The sequence below is a fragment of the Capricornis sumatraensis genome, chromosome 1 (assembly GCF_032405125.1).
Source record: "Capricornis sumatraensis isolate serow.1 chromosome 1, serow.2, whole genome shotgun sequence".
In the NCBI taxonomy this organism is placed as follows: domain Eukaryota; kingdom Metazoa; phylum Chordata; class Mammalia; order Artiodactyla; family Bovidae; genus Capricornis; species Capricornis sumatraensis.
The window spans coordinates 14,346,592-14,355,232 of record NC_091069.1 but is presented as its reverse complement, the minus strand read 5'-3'; positions in this window follow the sequence as shown (position 1 = coordinate 14,355,232).

The following is an 8,641-nucleotide window of genomic DNA, read 5'->3' as shown; positions in this document are numbered from 1 at the left end:
GAGAAGGGAGCTGATTTGTCCAAGCTGGTTGGTGGCAGAGCCAGGGAGAGCCTACAGCTTAGGACCCTTGAGCCATGTTCAGCCGGGACCTGCAGAGCAGTTCATGCCTAAGCGTCCTATGTTGTGGTCAGGAGATAACACAGGCACGTGGAGTTTCCCTGCCCCTGTCCCCTGAAACCTCTGACATGGGCACATTGGCCAGAGTGGTCTCTCAATCCCACATCCTGTCTTCATGTTATTGGGACTGGCTCACAGACATGGGGACAATCTTAGACATGAAGGTAGCCTTGGACAGCTCCCCACTCCCTAAAAGTTGTGCAGCGGCATGAGAATAACAGTGAAGGTTCCCAGCCCTTTCCTCTCCTCCTGTCCCCACCCACGGCTCCATATCAACCACCACAGGGGCCTCGCCTACCTGCACAAGCATCCTCAGTTGCTCTAAACCGTGTCCACCTATGCTTGCTGCACAGCCATCATGGTCCTAGGCCTGTGCATGCTGGCTAGTGTGGGCCAGTGTGGTCTGCCCTCAGGAGGCAGCCCCAGGACCTCTGGGTAGAGAATGCCAGGTACCAGGGATGTGGTTCCAAGAAGGGGAAGATGGAAGCTCTGAGAAAGCATGTCCCCTTGGCCCTGGAGACTCCTCACCCCACAAAGAGTAATGGTCAGAGGGGAACCAGAGCACAGGGTGGACTCTACCCCCATCCCAAGAGCAGGAAAGATACACAGTCTCACCTTCCTGAAGTTCATTTATAGCAATCCTTCCCCTCACCGCTTTCCTCACCACTCTGCCTTTCCACCACCACACTTTCCAAACTCCAAATTGCATCCCCATTTCCCCCTTGCGCAGCGTCCCCAGCCAGCCCTGCAGTCTGCCTGCTGCAAGCTTCCAGCCAGAGGTATGGTTCCTCAATTTCCTGCATTTGCACAAGTGAGCAAAAGAGTTTCCACATACTCAGGTGACACTGGATGGTTGAAAAGGACTGAGCGAAGCGCAAGTTCTAGAACAAGTCCGACATTCAACTTTGTTTCTGTGTCACTGTCAACGTCGATGCCCAGTTGGAAAGAATTCTGTCTAAAACATTTATTTTTTTCAATCGCTGCTATAAAAAAACTGCCAAATATGAAAGGACTAAAAAAAAAAAGTTTAAACATATATATATATACCTGTATATACATATCTGCATAATTCTGAATATAGCCCATGGGTTGTTTGTTTGTTTGTTTTTTGTAAATATTAAACAGACAAAAATATATGTCACATTTTTGTTTTTAAAAACAAAATGTATTTATTTATGTATGTGTTTATTTATTTGGACTGTGCTGGGTCTTCACTGCTGCCAGGGGGCTTCCTCTAGTTGCAGAGAGTGGGAGCTACTCTCTGGCGGTGGTGTGCGGGCTTCTCTCTACAGGGGCTTCTCTTGTGGAGCATGGGTCCTAGCGCACTTGGACTTCAGTATTTGCTGCACATGGGCTCAGTAGCTGCGGCTCCCAGGCTCAAGAGCACAGGCTCAGTAATTGTAGCACACAGGCTTAGTTGCCCTGAGGCATGTGGGATCTTCCTGGACCAGGGGATGGAGTTTGTGTCACCTGCATTGCAAGGCAGATTCTCAGCCACTGGATCACCAGGAAAGCCCAATATATGTTACACTATGAAGTCACAAAGCTTTGCAATGAAGCAAATGTCTGTCCTTCAACCACGTGCATTAGATGCTAGAAGCTGCTGATATTGTCAAGGTCACCTGTGTGCTTCCCTACTCCAGCTCGGGGCTTCCTCCCTACCCACTGTAATCACTACTGAAAGCAGTGTTTCTGATGCCTTTACTTCTCAAAAATGGTTTTCTCACAGATGTATCCACCCCTAAAGAACATATCTTTGGTTTAGCTTCATTTTGAAACTTTTATATACATGGTATCATGTGGCAGGTCTTTTGTGAGTCTTCTTTCCCCTTTGATATTATGTTTCTAAGGCACATCCAGGCTGTGGTTTCCAGTTGTAATTTCTTCATATTCACTGCTTTGTGATACTCTGTTGTGGCGACAGAAACTGGATACATAAATTATATTTTCTTCCTGGGTTTTTTTTTTTTTTTGGCATATGATTAATAAATCCTCTCTTGGGAAGGCATGTGTGTGTGTTCTTCCTCCCTTTTCTGGTGTTGATACCAAAAATAATTTTCAAACTTTTATTTGACTGGTTTATCTGCAGGTTCTCAGCATCCTCATTGACTCACCCACCTCTGCCAGAATCCTGCGGGGCCAGGTACTCACTATTATGTGAAGGGATCGCGCTCTCCAAGGTTCTTCCTTGAGCTGAAGTGGAATCTGCATCTGCATGGCTTTCTTCCATGGGTTCCAGCTCCTCCCACCATCCGAGCTCTGTAGGGAGTTGTGGTCCTCCCCTACCCTTGAAGCGAAGTGAAAGTGTTAGTGGATCAGTGTGTCTGAATCTTTGCAGCCCCACGGACTGTAGTCTCCACTGTCCGTGGGATTCTCCAGGCAAGAATACTGGAGTAGGTAGTCATTCCCTTCTCTAGGGGGTCTTCCCAACTCAGAGATTGAACCTGGGTCTCCTGCATTGCAGGCGGACTCTTACCGTCTGAGCCACGTATTATCTCTCCTTGCCAGGCTCCACAAAATCCTACCAGTCTCGTCCTCCCTAAGAGATTTCCAGTTCTCTACCCATCCGATTACCATCCTTCTACCCACTCCATCCTTATTTTGGTATCATCGAACATTCCCAGATCTTGCCAACTCTGAATACGAACAACGTCCCCCTAACAGTTGACTTTCAGTTCTGCAAGTTGGAAACCTACCTGCTCACACAGGAGCTCCAGTTCCAAGGAGTGTGATGTGGTCCCTGAGGAGTCAGTCCTGGCTGCCACTCCATGTCACTGCCATGGCCAGGGCTCTCAGAAGTAGAAAGTGACTAACATCAAAGGTGACATTGCTGCTAGCTGAGCAGGAGACATCATCTGATACGGCCAGCCCCCCATCCTCTCCAAGGCTCCAAGGCCACCGCAATCCAGCCTGTAACACTGCCACCCACACTTCAGGCCTCACCATGCCACCGTGGTTTGTCCTGTGGCTGTAAAGGAGAAAGCGCTTTCCTCTCTGGGCTGCACACTGTCTTGGAACCCCATAGCAGGGCTTCTTGGACACTCACATGTTATGGAGTTTAGAGAGACAGCTCCTGCATTCCCAGGAGGACCAGGAAGATGCTGGCAGTTTTCCACAATGGCCACTAAGGCCCCGTGTCCCCCTCCTTGGCCTTGGGGCTGAGTCTGCTGTGCCACACCAGGTCCCTTGGCCTTTAAATGTTTGCTGACTTATCTTTGGCTGTGTGGGCTCTTCACTGCTGTGCCGGCTTTTCTCTAGTTGCGGTGCAAGGGACTACTCGCTATTTGCAGCGTGTGGCTTCTCTTGGCAGTGACTTCCCTTGTTGCAGAGCACGGGCCCTCGGCATGCAGGCTCAGGAGTTGTTGCATACAGGCTTACTTTCTCCACAGCATGTGGAACATAGTTCCTAGACCAGGGATTGAACCCCTATCCCCTACATTGGTAGCAGGATTCTTAACCACTGGACCACCAGGGAAGTCCCCAAGTCCCTTGTCCCTTCCTTGACAGTCGGTCCCTCCCTCCTCCACCACATTCTGCCACACACCCCTGCATGTGTCTGAACCTAGACATATGTCTGAACACGGGTGCCCCTCCCAGACAGCGCCTCAGCCCTGCGTGAATCAGTGGGTACAATAGCCTGTGGCTGGGTGGAGGACATTGCCTAACTGGACCTACGTACTAACGCATCTGAACACCAACTCTGACCAGCCAGGACCCCCAGACACAGAGTTGATGGTCTCTTTGTCCCACCCCCTCATTAATAACCAGATTCACCTCCACTTTTAGGTAAATGAAGACAAGGGGAGACAAGACAATTTTTGAAACCTCTGTTTGCTTAGTGTAAATCCCTAAGTTTGGGGGGGTTTGGTTTTTTATCTCCTTCTGACAAAGTGAGAACTAGCATTTTTCAAGTCGATCCAAGAAGCAATGGCTATATACTCAACCCTGGAAGGGGAAGCACAAAAGAAGTATGGTTTAAGAAAGTCATATTCTAACTGAGGAAATACGCTGCCTTACCAGCACTTGTCTTGTGGTTCTGACCACTCTCTGCCTTGAAGTTCCTTCTGCACATGAGAGAATGAACTCATATATGCCTACAAGCCCCTGGGATGGGGGGGTGTATGTGTGTGGGCGGGGTGGGGGTGGCGTGAGACCCATGTCTGACCTTCTCTTTTTCTCTCCCAGGACCCAACCCAGGGTTTGGCTCATAAAAAACATATGATCAAAGAAATCAAGCATGTTATAGAGAGAGTGCCCATCTGGCCACATCACTTTCCTGCTCAAAAACTTCCCATGGTTCCTCAATAACAGCAGGATAAACTGCAAGCCCCCTGCCCAGACATTTATGCCTTTCAAGTCTGCGGACCCCAGCCTACCTCTCTATCCTCATTTTCCGTCATCCCCCCACCCCCTTCCTTGCCCTAGTTGCCAGTTCTCCAACTCCCAGCCACACAGGACTCAGGGTATCAGTCAGGTTTCATTGGGAGAAGCAAAACCACTAGGCGTGAAAGAGAACGGCCGTGTCTTCCAGGGAGCTGACTTGATGCAGTGATGAGAGGGGCACAGCGCGCAAATCGTTTGCACATCGCGATGGTCACTGCGCCTACTGCTGCATCAGAGGCCAGCAGGGCAGGCAGTAGAGAGGGAAAATGATGAGGAACTGAGGAGAGCGAAGGGAAGCTGGTTCTCACGGGAGCAAACAAACCCACATGGTCTCTCCTCGCGTCCCGGCCTCTAGCTTCCATCACGTGATTGACTTGCAGAAGTGGAGTCTTCATTGAAGAAACTGACCAGAAAGATGCAGAAGAAACTGAAGGAAAACGAGGTCCTTCTGAATAACACAGAGAACTATATTCAAACGCATGATAAACCATCATGGAAAAGAATAAAAAAAGAATGTGTGTATATGTATAACTGAGTCACTTTGCTGTACAGCAGTAATAACACAACTTTGTAAACAACTATAATTCAGTTTACAAAGAGAAAAGAAAATTTTCACTCTACGCCATGTAGTAGTTTCTTAACAAAATCACAAAAGTGACTCTGAGATACTCTGCTTTCAATGACTTTATAAGAAACTAAATGAGGACTCAAAAAAGAAGAAGAAAGAGAGCTGGAGCAGGCGTGGGCCTGCCTGCTGCATCATACCATTAAAAAAAAAAAAAAAACCCACAGAGAGAGCCAGTAGATGTTGGCCAGCCTTCATGAGCTGCAACAGTTTCTGTCCTCATCACCTGACCACAAACAAGGCTACATTCACTTGCACTTCCCAAACCTCATGCAAAGTTTTCTTATGGCCAACCCCAACCCAGAGGAGATTCCAGAAACGTAGTTCCAGCTCAGCTGAATCTGAACAGACACGCACTTCCCCAGCCTGTTTCCTTTGCTGGGAATATTCTTCTCCATTCTTCTTCTTTTTTTTTTTTTTTTAAATTTTATTTTTTATTTTTTAATTTTTTTTTATCCATTCTCCTCTTGAGTAACTCACTCCTATTTGTCTATCGTTAAAGCCCCACTCAAATGTCTCTCCATCCCTCAAGAGTCTTCTGTCATCCCCTGGGCCAACTTCACCAGCCCCTCCTTGTGCTCCAGGGACACTCAGTACCAGCCTCCTTCACCCATCTCAGTCTATTGGATGCTCACGGGTGAGGCTAGGTCTGTATCATCTCTGTGACCCTGGGGACTATATATTACTAAACACTAGCTCAGTACATCTTCACACCAACCCTTTGAAGCCAAATGCTTTTATCATCTCCATTTTACAGCTGAGGAAACTAAGACTCCAGGGGGAGTGATGACTTGTCCAGCGATGCACAGCCCATAAGGGGCAGAGGCAGGACTCAGTCCTTGTACATCTGATTCCAGAGACTGAATTCTTAATCATTCTCAATCACTAAGCTTTATAATTTTAAACAATCATTTATTTATTTTTTTTGGCTGGGTTGCTGCCCCAACTTTCTCTGGTTTCGGTGAGCAGGACCACATCTGGTTGTGCTGCATGGACTTCTCATTGCAATGCCTTCTGTTATAGGACACAGGCTCTAGGGCACCTGGGCTCCAGCAGCTGCCGCACATGGCCTCATGGATCATGGGCTCCAGGGTGCAGGCCCAGTAGTTGAGGTCAGTGGGCTTGGTTGCTCTGCTGCAAGTGGGATCTTCCCAGATTAGGGATCGGTCCCATGACTCCTACATCGGCAGGCAGATTCTTAACTACTGGACAACCAGAGAAGCCCAAGCCATTCTTCTTTTTTTTTTTTTAGTTCATTACCAAAAACAAACAAACAAACAAACAAACCTAACTCTGGCTGTATGGTAAGTTGCTTTTAAAATCCAAACAGAGATGTTATGGGGAGGGAGGTGGGAGGGGGTTTCATGTTTGGGAACACATGTAAGAATTAAAGAATTATAAAAAATAAAATAAAATAAAATAAAATAAAATCCAAACAACTTGGTTATAATAATATTTTATATAAAAAAGATAATTGTGCAATCGTTTTCAGGAAAGTTGAATGCAATAGTAAGCATGTAGGCTTGGGAATAGTTTTCAAATTTGCAACTGATATGAAAGAAATCCTTATGATTTACAGTTGTTTGAGTAAAAATGAGAAAACTCTGGTGCAGTTCCTATGAACTATCAAAAGGATAAACACAAAAGTCCTATCTCAAGTTAATCAAGTTTTGAATGACATCTTTTCAACGTAATAAAATAAAGGCATATACGAAAAACAAAGACAAAATACACCTTTCTGTTCTAAAACATTTCTTTTTAGTCCATATGTACTTTAAATAATTGTATATTATTCTTAAGGAAGAAAATATTAAAGGTAAGAGCAAACTGACCTCCCAGTTTGCCTAGGAGTGAGCAGGTGTTCTTGGAATGCTAGTTTTTCTGTTTGAAAAATGAGACAAGTCCCAGGCAAACCGAGACAAATTGGTCACCCTTGGCAAAGTGCTCTGGTTGTTTTACTTTTTAAAATTATTAATTTATTTGGCTATGCTGAGTCTTCGTTGCAGCATGTGGGATCTAGTTCCCTGAGCAGGGATCTAACCCAGACCCTCTACATTGGGAATACAGAGTCTTAACCACGGGAGCACCAGGGAAGTCCCTGCTTTGGCTTCCTGAAGGTGGGAGAGGCACTGGGAAGCCAGAGAGGGGACATCCTGAAGCACTGAGCTTGTGCTACTCCCCAAGACCAGAACAAGAAGAAAGCTTTTGGATTGGCTTTTTATTTGTCTAATCCCTTCCTTCCTCAGGAACTTAGCCCTCTCGGTTATTTGGAAAGCAGTCTGGGGCCAGCAGAGTTCTCAGGTTGCTGGTTACACGAGGAACCCTGGCGGGAGGAGATGTGGGGTCAGGGGGTGACAGGGAATACAAACTCCTTTCCTATAAAGTCCATCATGAGGCTGCAACCTGGGGTCAAAACTGAGCCTGCAAAAGCAGGATAGTCTCTTGGCTAGAGAAGCTTGAGCACAGTTGGCAGAGGTGGAATCCTGGCCTTCTGAGCATCTGCACTGGGAGAAACTGCTGAATCCAATCCCACTGGGTTAACTCTGGGAAGGGATGTAGCCAAGGCCCCAGAGCAAATAGGAGCAGATCTGGAGCTAACATCCAGGTTTCCAGGCTTCTGCCCCCAGGTGGGGAGACTACCTGGGCAGGAAAGGGTGGTCCGGCCTGCTGCTGACTTCAAGCAAGTTGCTTCTCTGTCTCTGATGCTCACTTTCTTTGTGAAAAGGGGGCAGGAGTTGGGCAGGGCGGGGTGAGGGGGAGGATTCCAGCTCAAATAAGACATATCAAGCCCTAGGACCATGCAGAGCTCCTAAGAAATGCCAGGGTCTTTCTTTAGCTACATTTAGCCCATAGCCTGCGGCCCCCAAGTCAAATCTACTGGCCAAGTGGGGAGTTTATTATATATCGGATCTTTAATTAAGCAAGTTCTTTGCTTCTCTTGATGTCCGAAGTATCAACTAAGGTAAGAATACCTACTCCAGGGGTTACCGAGAATGTGAACAAAGCTCTTAAGGGCTGGAAACTGTCTTTGGGGGAAACATCTTGATAAACTTCTTGGAGAGACTCATGAGGTTGAGTATGATAAGATGTAGGAAGGCTTTGTTTGGGGCTGGGATTTCTTGAAAGGAAGAATAAGAAATGAGGTGGAGAGAGAGGAAGAAGCAGGGGAGAAGGCCAGCAAAATGGAGAAAGCCAGCATGAGGAGGGGGACCAGCCCACTTCCAGACAAGCAGGGTTGGGCAAAGGAGAGCTTTAGGATAATGAAGATTTTCCACTCTTCCCAGAAGCTATTTGTAACACTACCCCCTCTCTACCTCCAGATTATCAGTAACATGTGCCAATCCCACCAGTGCTTGATACAGAGTGTACCTGTAGGTGTGTGTATTTGTGTAACTCAGAGAGAACTAAGTTTCCTGTTTGAGGGGACTTCCCTGGTGGCTCAGACGGTAAAGCGTCCGTCTACAATGCAGGAGACCTGGGTTCGAGCCCTGGGTTGGGAAGATCCCCTGGAGAAGG